Source organism: Mus musculus, chromosome 9 (genome assembly GCF_000001635.26).
Source record: "Mus musculus strain C57BL/6J chromosome 9, GRCm38.p6 C57BL/6J".
NCBI lineage: Eukaryota > Metazoa > Chordata > Mammalia > Rodentia > Muridae > Mus > Mus musculus.
Genome location: NC_000075.6, coordinates 98,548,858 through 98,563,617, shown reverse-complemented (window position 1 = coordinate 98,563,617; position 14,760 = coordinate 98,548,858). Strand labels below are relative to the sequence as shown.

At 43.1% G+C, this 14,760-nt stretch overlaps 1 long non-coding RNA gene across 1 annotated transcript; it reads left to right on the top strand.

Annotated features, from left to right (window-relative positions):
* Window positions 1–6: 6 nt before the first annotated feature.
* On the top strand, window positions 7–1,158 carry 4930579K19Rik (RIKEN cDNA 4930579K19 gene). Its single transcript, NR_029444.1, has one exon. It is a non-coding gene; the product is annotated as an RIKEN cDNA 4930579K19 gene (long non-coding RNA).
* Window positions 1,159–14,760: the final 13,602 nt, after the last annotated feature.

Genomic DNA, 14,760 nt, shown 5'->3' with positions numbered 1-14,760 from the left:
GCGGACTTCCGCGTCTCCCGCTGCTGAGCTGGCTGATGGAGTGTATTGCTGTGGCCAGAGTTGGGCGGTGACTAGCGGCGGTCTGGGCTGCTCACCTTCGGTCAGTTTCAGAAAGGCAAGAAGATGGAGCGCAGTGCTGGATTCCTGCTGAACGTCGGCAGCAGTGGAGGGGCCCGGAAGCGCTATCCGAACAGCGTGAGCCTCTGGCAGAGAAAAGAAAGCTCTAAAACTGTGTACTCCAGCGGGCTCCGGAACGGGGCCCAGAGCGGTGTCTGGGTCTTGGGTGAAACCGACCGAGGCGGAAAAGATGTGGGCGCGGCTCCCGCCTTTGAGGCTCCGAGGAGCCCTGAGATCTTGGTTCTGGAGGCTCCCGGAGGCAGTCGGGTGATTACCCTTCAAAGAGCATCCACCGGGTCGTTTGTTTGGCTATGTACCTTCAGTTGGTGGTACTGCCACATCACGTAGGAGTCGTCTCCGTTTTATTGATTGGAAATGTAAGACTCAAAGAACTCAGGTTTACTGGCCAAGATGGCATAGTAAGTAGTGTTGTTAAGATCTGGGCTCAGGGGAGAATACGCCCTGGAAGCCCAGTGCTCTATCTGCTATGCCAAAATAGCTCTTTAATAAATTAGTTGAATTTCAAAAAAATGATTGCCAGGAAAAGTGCAAATACATTGTGTATCGATTTCACACACCTTTTAAAAAGATAATGCTATGAAACAAATGGAAGTTGCCCTTAGCTCCTTATAAACCTCTAGTTGGAGAAAAGCCTAGGTTTCCAGAAAGGAATTGTATAGCCTGAGAGAAGTAAGGGTGAGTTTTCATTAGGTAGTGCCTGGCTCTTGGGAGATTTATAGGCCTCAGTTTTTCATATACAAAAAGTCAGATAGTTTTCAAAGATCCATTTTTACTATTCTGTCAGTAAAAACAAATTTTCTCTCAGTAATGAGATTTTTACATAATTGACATGAATAATCACATAATCGCATACTGTAGCGCAACCAATTGCAAGAATTAGTTGAAACTTTTTAAAATGTGAACTATATCTAGTGTGGAGAATAGCTGGGCTTCTATTATTTTTGATTCCTTAATTCTCTTTGCATTTTTAATTTGACACAGTATCAATAAATATAAAATAAAATAACATCTCCATTCCACAGAACCTGTTGATAATACTTAAATCTATATAACACCTGTAGTTTACCTGCTGGAGAGTTAAGCCCCCACCTGCCGTGCTCATTTTGTGTCTCCATCTTTTGCTGCTGCAGGTCAGCAACATCAAGTTCTGCAATAGTGACTATGATCAGCTCTTAGCCAGGCCATAGCGTACCCATGTAACCACAAACCTTGAAGATCTGCGAGTTCAATACCAGTTTCTGCAAGACTCTCTCTCTCTCTTTTAATCTTTTAAAACTTATGTACTGAATTTCGGCTATATGAAAAGTTATGCTAGGTACTATCTTAAGAGAATACCTCTAAAACTCTGGACTTGGGTTTTAATTGTAAGAAATTTCAAGAAAATAATCAAATACATAAACACACACACACATAACTCTTAAGTGTTCAATTGTGGGCTTAAAACAAAATCTCTTGTTTACTCTGGCTTAGAGGCATGTGGAAGGTTGGGAAAATAGCTCTGGGGAAGAAAAGAACTATGGTCAAGCTTAGCAAATTGGTAGAGGGTTTCCCAAGGGGTTGATTGCTATTGATAACAAGCTTAAAGTCTTAGCTGGTCAATCTCTAGGACGGCTGCTTCATCCCAAGTGGGCATCCCTTCCAGCATCGATTTAGCAGTACCGTGTGTACACCCCAGCCCCACCCCCATCTGTTCTAGTTTGACTTCAGTGGCTGTGATAAAACACTGAGCAAAACCAGCCTGGGAGGAAAGGCTTTCTTTTACCCTAGAAGATGCAGTCGGTAACTGAGGAAAGCTAAGGCAGGAGCTGCAGACAGGACCAGGCTTGAACCTGGGAGGGAAGAGTAGGAGCAGAGTCCACAGAGAAGTGCTGCTTTCTGGCTTGTTCTCCATGGTTTGCTGGGTTCCCAGGGTGGCACAGCCAACAGTGGGCTGGGCCCACACATGTCAATCATTAAGAAAAGACACCCAGACTTGCCTCCAGGCCAGTCTGATAGAGGGATTGTCTCCACTGAGATTCCCAGATGACTTGAACTTGTGACAAGTTAACAAAAAGTTAACTAGTCCACATCATATTTCCACTTCCTTCTAAGAGGCTGCGACAATGAAAATTCTTCAAGGAAACGATGTTTTGTTTGTTTTTGTTGTTGTTGAATACATATATATCAGCTTAGCAGAGAAATAGCATGAAGAAGCAGCTAGCTGCTCCCCTGGAAGGGCTACAGTCTATAAGGAGGAAAGATCAGTTAGGCAGGAAACATTGCATACTGGGCAGAATATGACTAACCTTAGGGAAAAGCAAGAACAGAAGAAAATGCCCAGCTTAGTTAGAGGATAACAAGCCTCAGTACACAGACTTCGAGTCAGATCTCAAGTCGTAGAGGGTAAGGTATGTTTTACAGATCAGAATGTTTCACATTTGCGTGGAAAAGAGTATTCATTTGGAAGCAGTGAGGGAGAAGGAAGAAGGGACTGGGATTGGAACCTGAACATTTATAAATAGGGAGGATTGGGGCATTGATACGGTAAACTATTGGAGACCACTGTGCCAGACAACTAACTCGTTCACGTATGTGCCTTTGCTGAGGTATATGACACAATTGAAGAAATGAATTGGGAGAAATAGATTATAAAAATATGGGGCAGGTGTGAAAGTAACAGTACTAAAGGTTATTGAGTGTGCACAAGAACTCACCATTGGGATTCATATGGTAAATCTAAAAGACTTGTGTTATTTTGTCTTTAACTGAGACCCAAATGGGATGTACATGGTATGCTCTATGTCACATTTCTCAAGATGAAAGACAAACTTGATATTTGTGGTTCAGTCATACTGAAATCGTATCTAGTTTCCCCAATGCCTTTGTACTTTCTCATCCATCTTCCACTCTGTCCAAGAAGCTAGAATAAACTAGATACACAAAGATGGAGTTTGTAGAGCTGACAGAGAAGGAATCATTTTAACGCTATTTTGAATCAAATTAACTCTAAATTTCTAACTAGGGGAATATATGGAATCCCTGAGTGACAGTGGGTCAAGTGAAAAGCCAATTGGAGAAAGACTAGGACAGGGGACAGGGAGAGAGAGAGAGGGAGTCAGGGTGGGGTGTGGGGGTTGCACACTGAGGGATGTCAGAAGACTGGATATACAGAAGGAAGAGAACTCAGGAAGGAGGGAGGCTGCAGTCTTGATGGCTTCAGAGAATCTAAGGAAAATTAGTATTTGCAAAATCTGTTGTGATGCTGAGGGCTTTTAAAATCATATGCTTATCTTAAGGGGTTTTAATTTAAAAACACAAAACATAGTGTTTGGTTGAGCAGTGCTAAGAGAAGCAAGGTTGTAAAGGCTTTAAGTGACAGCATGGCAGTAAAGGGAGTGGTGGGTACTGTTTGCTCAGAGATTGGTGATAAAAAGACAAATGTCAGCTTGAAGAGTAACACAGAATATGGGTTGACTCTTTATACATGGAGGGCGTAGTTTATATAAATTGTAATACTCTGAATGGAGTGCCCTTTGTAGTCTTGAGTGGAAGGTGGCTGCAAAAACATTGATTCTCTCACAGAACTAAGACTAGATTAGCATGCATGGGCCAGGGGTAAGGAGAAGGACTGTGAAATGGTGCTAGAAAGATGGATGAGGCTCAGCTTCTGCTGATGTGTGATTGTCAGTTTAAGGAGTTTGGACTTTATCCTGCAGGCTCTGGGGAGTTGTGGAAGGATGTTAAGTCATCTTCGAGCTTCTTCATCAATTCATTACTGCACACCAGTTGCTTTTCCTATTGAAGGAAATATTAAACATCGTTACCCGAATTTCTGCTTAAAGTGACTAGAAGTGAAAGTTTTGACCACATGGTCACATTACTATCCATCATCAGACCAAAGTGAATTGGAGAACCACTGAGCTGTCTCCCAAGAATAGAGATATGGTTGCTTAGCACTTACAGAATCTTGGCTGCAAAAGGTTTTGGGTTTTGTTGAGACATGGATCTGTAGCCCAGGTTGCTTTATGAATGTGGTATGCAGCTGAAGATAGCTTTGAACTACTGATCTTGCTCCAGCTTCCTGGGTACTGATATTGCCGGCAAGCCTGACTGATTGTAGATACTCAAAATAGTTTTATCCTCTGAGCATGGTGGTGTATACCTTTATTCTCAGCACTCAGGAAGCAGAGGTAGGCAAACCTGGTCTGCAAAGTGAGTTCCAGGACAGCCAAGGCTGTTACACAGAGAGACCCTGTCTCAAAAAACTCTGTGTGTGTGTGTGTGTCTGTGTGTGTGTGTGTGTGTGTGTGTGTGTGTGTGTGTTTAATTTTTTAAGATAGGGTCTTGATGTATATAGCCAGGCTAGCCTAAAACTCACTATGTAACCTAACCCCTGCCTCAACCTCCCAAGTGCTAGGATTACAAGTATGTGTAACACCTGACTGATAGCAGAAGTTTTGATTAATCATAATGTGACCCTTAATATGACTTTCTAAGAACTTAAAAATAAGAACACACTTAAAATAGGGCACACTGAGGGGTGTCAGTAAAAGGACCAGGAGAAAACTGGTTGCACAGAAGAAAGAGAACTTGGGAAGGAAGTGGGGTGGCTTAGTCTTTGTGGCTTTAGGGAATCTAAGGAGAATTAGTATATGCAAAATCTATTATAATGATGAGGATATCAAAATAGGATGCTAATCTAAAAAGCAAAACAAAATATAATGGTGAAGCAAATTTATTCCATGTGAGTTTGATATAGAATTTATGACAGGCAGAAATACTTTTTTTAAACTGAAAACTAAAACTAGATTGGTCATAGTTGGTCATAGTTTTGGAGTTCTTTTAAAGATTTACTTTAATTCCCTCTCTTGTGTGGGTGTCAGTGTTTTGGTATCCACAGAGGCCAGAAGCAACCTCCTGGAGGTTTGGAGTTACAGATGGTTGAAAGCCACCAAACATGGGTGCTCGGAAGCCAACTCTAGTCCTCTTCAAGAGCAGCAAGTGCTCTCAACCTGTGAGTCATCTCTTCAGTCTCTCATGGTCATATCTTTGAAGTATATATAATTTTACCTTTATTTTTTCCCACCAGCTTCATATCTTTCTAACCACTGTTTAGAAAAAGTCAAAGTGGTTTTGAGTGGAAAGCAGGAGGTAACTTCCTAGATAGGGGCTGCTTTCACTGTAAATACAACTGTAGACTTTAGGAGTCTCAGGGAGTCACCCCCATAGAGGACAACCTTCCCAAGCACTCTGTACCTTGCTGTGCACACATGGGGTACTAAGAGCACCCTGGGGTAGGTCATGAACAGATGAGTCTGGGAGCTTTTCTATCTAGGGTTGTCTTCCCGAGTGACCTCTCTGACTCAGTGTCATGGCCTACATGATAATGCTGTATGGTGTGGATTCTAAAGTTCTTTCCCACTCCAAGCTTGTTAGACTCCCCAGTCTCTGGTTCTGTGTCCTTGTCAGCTCATCAGTGTGATGAGAGTAGCTACAGGATCTAGGAATGGATGTGTGCTTTTCCATCACATGTTGTGGAGCTCAGCCCACAGGGTTCTAAGCATGCCGCCTCTGTCTTCAGAAGCCACACCCCACCAGTGAGTTTTGTTGTCCATTCCATCATGCTTGGAACAATGTTCTATAGGATTGATCATCCTGGGACCCAGAATAAGAAGCCCATCAGACAAGAGAGACCAGAAAGGCCCAACAGTGCATGCCAGTACCCAGTCCCTGGTGAGCTCGCTCCTAAACCCCTTAGTTTCTTCCAGGGAAAAGATTTCACAAAGTTTTTTATAACCAAGTTGATAAGTTTGGAGCAATTATGTTTCCTTAAGAATTATGTCCTTGTAAGTGACAGTCCTGCATAAAAATAAATGAATAATAATGACAAATGGCCTGGCTATCTGGCATATGGCAGTTACCTTTAAATTAATTGGAAAAAAATTGAATGTAAAAGTGAAATATCTGGAGTGACAAGCCCCTGCACAGCTTAATTCACATCAAATTGCTTTATTCCACTTTCTTCTAAGAAATTTGTCAGCTGAAGTTGATCTAAAGACATTACTGAATTCGAATTCTAATGTAGTGCTAGCCCCAAGATTTAAAAATGAAGTCATTGGGCTGAGCTCGTGATGTGCTTTGTATATGAATATAATCCAAATCATGTCCAGCTGCCCTACTGTGAGCCTTTCCATTCAGTGTCAAAGCACTTCAGTGATAGGCCATGGTGGGCTCATTAAAACTAAAATGATGCTTTAGAAAGAATAAATTGCTTCTTTTGCTAAATCAGGCTGCGTTTTGGTTGCAGGTGTAAGTTCATCTTGAAAAGCTTTTAAAGCGAATGCTACATTTTACATTATTATACCTTCATACAGACAGACTGGCAAGGCACAGTCTGTATGTGGGGTGTATAGGTGATTTTGTTTGTACTTCAGATTTTTATATAAATTAAGTAAAAAGTAAAAGTTACCCAAAACTAATATAAAATGTTTCTAAGGAGCTTGCCATGTTTCCTTTCTTCTTTCTTTCTTTTTCTTTCTTTCTTTTTAGACAGACTCTCATATAGCCAGGGCTAGCCTCAAACCTGCTCAATAGCTAAGGATGACCTTGAACTCCTGATCCTGAGTACAGGCATGCATCACACTAAGACTTTGCCATTTCTAAGGAAGGCGAATTTGAATCTGAACAGCAAAGGCTTCTTATTTTCACTTTATAAAACCTACTTTTGGTGTGCCAGGATAATACTGTCACATCCAAAACAAATAGTTTGCAAGAAAGAAGCTATATACACAGCTCCCTTCTAATTGTCTCAAGAGAACTGTGAGGTAGGTTCTGAGAAAGGAATGGATTCATGTTAAGGAATATTCCCAGTAGAACCACACGAGAAAGCTAGTCTGTTGTAAGAAGAGTGAGGTTGGGGATGGACAGGGCAGAGAGAGATAGCTGAGACTCGTGGGAGGGAGGGCTATAAGTAGGGCTCCTACTCAGTTGATATGTACTGGTTATATTAAGATATATAGTGGGCTGGAGAGATGGCTCAGTGGGTAAGAGCACCCGACTGCTCTTCCGAAGGTCCGGAGTTCAAATCCCAGAACCACATGGTGGCTCACAACCATCTGTAACGAGATCTGACTCCCTCTTCTGGGGTGTCTGAAGACAGCGACAGTGTACATACATTAAATAAATAAATAAATAAATAAATAAATAAATAAATAAATATTTTTAAAAAACCTTAAAGATATATAGCATTAAAATATCTGAATCCTAATTGTTAAATACCCTTTGTCTTCATCATCCTAGCTAGTCAGATTCCTTTCCAGGATCATCTACATTCCAGCTCTCCTGGATAAAAAGCTCATTCTATAGGGCTTCATCAGGATCCCGATCCTGTGCAACAGCCAGCATCAGACTGATTATGCACCAGCAATTAGTACTGTTGAGTGTCCTTGCCTGGTCAGAACTTCTACTGCTGTGATGGAACACCATGACCAAAAAGCAAATTGGGGAGGAAAGGGTTTATTCAGCTTACATTTCCATATTGCCATTCATCACCAAAGGAAGTCAAGACAGGAATTTAAACAGGGCAGGAGCTGGTGCAGAAACCATGGAGGGACGATGCACACTGGCTTGCTCCTTGTGGCTTGCTCAGCTTGCTTTCTTATAGAACCCAGGGAATGGAACTACCCATAGTGGGCTGGGCCATCCCCTATTGATCACTAATTTAAAAAAAATGCTTTACAGACAGATTTTTAAAAAAAAACTTAGCAATACTGGCTTTTATCATCTTCATCACCACCACCACCATCTCATCATTTTACCTCTTCAATTTCCATCTCACTCATTGCCCCCTCCCACAATTCTTTTCCCATCCTCCCTCCCCTTCTCCTCTGAGTGGGTGGGGGACCCCTGGGTATCCCCCTACCCTGACACATTAAGTCTCTGTAAGGCTAGGTGCTTCCTCTTCTCTCACTGAGGCCAGACAAGGCAGCCCAGCTAGAGCATGTCCTATGTTCTTATGGAGGCATTTTCTCAATTAAGGGTCTCTCAGATAACTCTAGTTTGTGTCAAGTTGACACACAAAACCAGCTGGTACAACTGGCCCCTTGTTAACTTGACACACAAGCACATCACTACTAAGCGACGACCTTTTTTTTTTCTCTTATTCATCCCTAAGATCTGACATTAAAAGCAAATAACTTTTTAAACCATTTTTTAAAGATTTATTTATTTTATGTATATAAATACACCATTGATCTCTTCAGACACACCCATTACAGATGGTTGTGAGCCACCATGTGCTTGCTGGGAATTGAACTCAGGACCTCCGGAAGAGCAGTCAGTGCTCTTAACCACTGAGCCATCTCTCCAGCCCCCAAAGCAAATAACTTTTAAAAGTCCCACAGCCTTTACAAATTCAAGCACATTAAAATTTTAGCATCTAAAATATCCAATCTCTAAAAATTCAAGATCCAAAATTTTAAAAGTTCAAAGTTTTTCAGCTGTGGTCTTCTGTAAAAAAAAAAAAAAAATCAAAGTTAAATACCTTCTTCAAGAGAGAAGAACCAGGGCAAGTCACAATCTAAACAAAGCAAAACAAGACTCCAACAGTATCAATAACTCAGTCACTTCTCTGGGATTCACTCATGATCTTCTGGGCTCCTCCAAGGTGCTTGGGTCACTTTTATGGTGCTGCCCTCTGCAGCTCACACTGCTTGTCTTCTAAGCTCTGGCAGGCACAGTTCCACTACTGCTGCTGCCCTTGCTGCTGCTCTTGGTGGTTACTCCAAGGTACCCACATCTCCAAAACACCAGAGTCTTCTGCTACAACTGGGCAGCACTCTCACAGTAGCCCCTCATAGACTCTCTACATGGTGTCAAGATTCAACTTCTTTGCATGCATCCTTCAGTCCTGGGTCTTCCACTGCTGCTAAGGCTGTATCTTCACCAACGAACTCTCCTGGCCTCTCACAGTGCCTAGCCTCAGCTGCTCTCCATGACCCCTTCATGCCTTCAAAACCAGTTCTACTCTTACACTACCAAGTTTGGCTGCCAGCACATGGTACAACCTGAGAAACTTCTGGAACATACCTTGTGCGTACTGGCGCTGAACAAACACTGCCCAGAGCATTTCAGCTCACTGATGCAGGTCTCTTCTCCATCACTGCTAACTTCTTAGTAACTCTAGCTAACCACCATCGATTGCCCCAGTAACGCAAGGATTTCACAAGGGTTTCCCTTCAATGTTGCTAGTCTCCTGTTATCGACAGCTGATTACTTCAGCTGCAGCTGACCAGCATGACAGAATCTTAATTCAAAACAACAAATGGCCCCAATGGAGTCTTTAAACTTCCCTCTGAGATGTCCTAAGCCAGGCCTCCATCTTCTGCACTACTCTAAACATTCTTCTTAGTGCCCACAGAGCAGATCACTAAGCTCTCAACACTCAATTAGCTTTTCTAGTCTAAAGTTCCAAAGTCCTTCCACAATCTATCCCAAAACATTGCCAGGTCTGTCACAGCAGTGCCCCACAACCCTGGTACCAACTTGTCTTCATTAGATTTTCTATTGCTGCAATAGAACACCATGACAAAAAAAAAAAAAAAAAAGCAAGTTGGGAAGGAAAGGGTTTATTTGGCTTGCACTTCTGTATTGCTATTCATCATCTAAGGACTGAATAGATCTTATGGAACATTTTCTCAATTACAGTTTTCTCTCTTCAGATGACTGTAGTTTGTGTCAAGTTGATACACAGAGACAGCCAGTACAGTCCCTCCGGAAAAGGGATAAAGAACTGGTCCTGATACACAGAATGATGAGAGGAGGACACAACCCAAGGAGAAAGTGTTTTCTGCCAGCAACCTGTGACATGGTGGGATACTGAGACATGGTGGGATACAATTTACTGTAGGTTTGGTTGGGTTTTTGGCACCACTTCCAACCTTGCACGGACAGCCCTCCTTCCCCTTCAGCCAACTTTGTTTCATGGAAATGCCTTATTTTATAATTTTGACAGTCACTAGTCTGATGAATTCATTACCTAGCTTATCACACTTAAAGGGCAATCAATCACCATGAGCTTTTCAAGGCTCAGAATGTTGAAGAGCCGGAGATTAAGAATAGGAACCAATATTGTTCTCAGGTGGTAATTTTTGCTGTTGTGGAAAGAATTCTAAATTCTCTCTAAATTTCTATGAGACAGTGTCTACCCTTTTTGACTGGTTGTCAAAAGTCAACTGTCAATATCCATTTGGAAGGTGGTCCAGTTTTTCTTAAAGCCGTCGAGGATATCCTTCCAAGAGGTTTTTTTGTTTTTGTTTTTTTTGTGAATTTTCTAAACTTGAGCTCTATTTTATTTTTCTTGGAAATCACTGAGTCTCTTAAATCTGTAGATTGTATAATACACAACTCCTGAAAAAAATCCCCAAAGAATAGAGACGTTTGCCCCCGTCTCTTCTGACATTCAGTGAGAAGATTCCCAGCAGTCACTAGATTCTCACATCACAACAGGATCTTCTCCCGAGGACAGACTCCCTGTCTTTCTGAGTCTGAGTCTGACTCGGTCTCTGTCTCTGTCTCTGTCTCTGTCTCCCTCTGTCTCTCTGATTCACACACACACACACACACACACACACACACACACACACAGAGAGAGAGAGAGAGAGAGAGAGAGAGAGAGAGAGAGAGAGAGAGAGAGAGAATATTTATACAATTTTAGGACTTCTTGGAACCCATGTTAAAATCCAAGTACCAAGTTCCAAGTTGCTGGTCTAGGCTGCAAAGGCTCCTTAAGAGCCCTGATTAGAGTGTCATTCTTGAGATCAGAGGAGAAGGCAAAAAAGCCAAATAGTTAGCCACATCTCTTTTTGAAAAAAAAATCTATCACATTTATTTGTGCACACATGTGTGTGCATATGTGTGTATAATGGTGAGTATGGGTATGCACGCCACAGCAGGTATGTAAGGGTCAAAGGACAACTTTGTGACATTGGTTCTCTTCTTCCACCTTCACGTGATGTCCTAGTTTGCTTTCTATTGTTGTGACCAAAGCAACTTGGGGAGTTAAGGGTTTATTTGATCTTGATTACAGTCCATCTTTGAGGAAGGTCAGCTCAGAACCCTGGTGCGGGAACCAAGACAGAGACCTTTAAGGACTGCTGTTTACTGTCTTGCTCTACATAGCTCAGTCAGCCTGCTTGCTCTCTTTTGTCTTGTTTGGGGAGAGGGTCTTGTTGTACAGTCCTGGCTGGCCTGGAACTTGGCTCTTGTCAATCAGGCTGGCTGAGAGCTCAGAGACTGGCCTGCCTCTGCCTTCTGAGGGCTGCCCTCATGCTCAGCTTCCTCAGCCCAAAAGTGCCTTCCCAGATGATGTGGGAGGTGCTGCTCACCATGGACTGTGCCTCCCACATCACCTACCAAAGAAACGCCCCCACAGAGTTGTCGACACACCAGGCTGGTGGACACGGTTCCCCAGATGACCCCAGCTTGTGTCAGGTTTACAAAAAACTAAGTAGCACATATAAGTTCCCCCACCAAACTCATGTCTCCAAGTTGCATAGCAAAGGCCTCTCTACCTGTTGAGCCCCACCCCCATCTTACAGATAAGAAATCTGGTAATCACAAAGATACATAGCTTGCCCCAAGCCACAATATGTGGTAGAGTTGAGCCACAACCTCAGGTGGGTGTTGTAGGGTCACAGTCGTATGTCCTGTTTTGAGGGCAATGCTAAGATAAGTCAACTCCTAGCAAGCATTTCACAGCTGAGCTCGTAGTAAACACCGCTCCCTCGCTCGTCTTCTGTACTGTCTGCCATAGAACCCTGAGCTCAGAGGGCATCAGTTAATGTCTAAGAGAGGCCTAGAACCCAGTGGTGTGTGTGTGTGTGTGTGTGTGTGTGTGTGTGTTTTGCACATGTGTGGAGAAGGCCAGGAGTGGTGTTCAAGCATCTTTCTCTATTTTCTCTTAATTTTTGTGACAGGGTCTCTCACGGAACCCAGAGCTCACAGATTTGTCAAGACTTAGCTGGCCAGTGAGCTCCAGGAATCCCTGTCTCCAGCGCCCAAGCACCAGGGTCACAGGGGTAGGCCATGATGTTTAGCTTTCCACATGGGAGTTGGGGATCTGAACTCAGGTCCTCATGCATGCGCAACAGATGCTTTACTGAGGAAGCCTCGTCCCTGACAATTAGGAACACATTGATTTTCCTTCTTTCCTTTCTTTTTTTTTTTTTACATTTATTTATTTTCTTGTGTGAGTGTGCCCATTTAAGACAATCTTGTCATCTATTAAAGATGGAAGCAAATTTGCATACTAATGATATGGTCATGCTCATACTCAAGAATGAAATCTTGGCTGAATATTTGATACTGTGGGATGCACAGTGCCTTCAGTGTTTTCCAGAGTTGGTAGATGGTTGGGTTTTACAAATGTCAATTCTGAGGATGCACTTAGCAAAACTCATAGCACAGAATGGCCACTTCAGCCACTGTTAGAAACCCTGTCCTAAGCCCAAGCCAAACTGTTGAATGACTCTTTAAGAAAGCCAGCAATGCAAACAACAATTTGAAAAACCATTCTAGCACAAAGATAGAGGAATTTGATACTTAGGGGCTGAGGGACGGTGGGAGAAAAATACTAAAGGTCCTTGTTTTCTGGGATGAAACCACTGTTTCTCTAGGAGCAGACAAGCTCGTTTGGACCCGTAGCAGAATCTTGACCTGCACCGAGGTCTCAGGCAGCATCTATCAGGCATGCATGGAGTGATTGGCATGCATGGAGTGCACAGGCTATGTGCTCAGAGCCAAGGCTGCAGGGATGCAATGTGAGAGAGAGTGCTTCCAGATTCATTATGCATTTGATTATGAAATAATTTGGGTTGTGGTGTGTTCAGAAACCCTTTATTGACATCAGTTTTTATGATATTCACAGTTACATAAGCTCAATGTAGGGTCACCACCTGCAGTTTAGGAAGTCGGGGGTAAAGGGTGGAACTGAGTTGCTGAGGGGGAGAGACTGGTAACAATCATGGGGGCCTGGCAGTTGACAAGCCCCACTGCAAATCATGTGTAGCCTGTCTGATGTTGTTGAGAAAGTGAAAGTAAGTTCTTTACTGGGGACCCACACTTATTCATGATAATCATGACTATGAATGTTTATAGATTAACTTTCCAGAAGCATTAGTTTTTCTTACAATGTATGTATACATGTAACCAGTAGATATTGTATGGCATTAGGTACTTAGCAGTTTGGGTGTCACAATGGGGCAGTGTTCCTGACTCACTTCTAGTACCAACTACTGGTTCAGTCTCTCAGCACGCCATTCCTAGTTTGGAGAGTTTGTCATTCCCTTGTGGCCTGGGCTTGAGCGTGCCTCGGTGGCCTCAGTCTGGGTGATTAACAGTCTGTCCAGAGATGCTCTTAAAGATATAGGAGGTGACCATCTGTGCTGAGTCTTAAGAGGCTGGGGATACTGTGCAGTAGAGTTACAGCACACAGGACCACACAGCAGCATCTGGGGAGTGGCCCAGGGATTCTGATACTCATCTACAGTGTACCAAGTGGAGCAATAGACCCCACAGCAAGATCCTAGCTATTCTTGTACCCCAGACAGTACACTTTGAATTCATCGCTTTTAGCTTAAGCTTCTCAGAGTCCATGTCTGTTTTCAATCAGAAGTCTTCCAATAACATGCACACACACACAAAGAGATGAGACAGAGCTCTGGCCAGTGCTTTTGAAGCCAGAAGCAAAACCCAAAGGTCATATTGGCTGTAATAACAGTCACAGCAGGCGAGACCAGCGAGGAGCTATACAACATTCACCTGGGCTTGGCTATCAGATGGAAACAATGCTCCTTTCTCTCCTGATAGATGAGCAGCAAGAAAACAGAACCAATCTTCAAGCAAAGCCTGACCCTTGGCTCCTGTGGCCCCGTTGGTTTCTTGGCTCATTTCTTTATCTAAAAGCCTGGCCAGACTATCTAGGTGGACTGTTCATAAAAACCAGAGCCTTGGTGTGAACATTTTCTTTAAGGTCAGGGTAATTTATAGTCTGTCCAGAGAAGCTCTTAGAGATGTGGAATGTGACCATAATCCACAATGCACCTTCATTACCCTTCCCTCCTCTGAGAAATTGATTCTGGCATGCTTCCTTCAGGTGGAAAGTGACTCTGTCAGCAACTGCTGTTTCGTTTTTCAAGTGTTGGGGTCCCTCCCCCACCAAAGCATTAAAGCCTCTTTAATGTTCCTTTAGGAGGGGTTAAATACACTTATCACCAGCGTTTGGAGTTTCACATCTGCCTGCTGTTTCTACCGTGCTCCTGGGTAGTAGACAATCACTTCGTGTCAGGTGACCCTGACGGGAACTGCTGATCCACAAGCCTAAGTGCCTAGTTGTGGATGGCAGTGTGTCTTCTTTTTTGCTTCTAACCATGTGGGTCTCCTTTGCACTTTATGAACAAGACCAATGTTGTCACCAAACTGATGCTTTGCAATTTTTCTCTAGACAGGCCCAGAGGACAGACTGACAGACTGCCTTCAGTAGAACAAATGGAGCAGAGAAAAGATGGGCGAGCTCATTTTTGTACTGTTTTATAGTATTTGAGAGTCTCTCTCTTTGTCTCTCTCTCTCTCCCTCCCGTGTCCCAG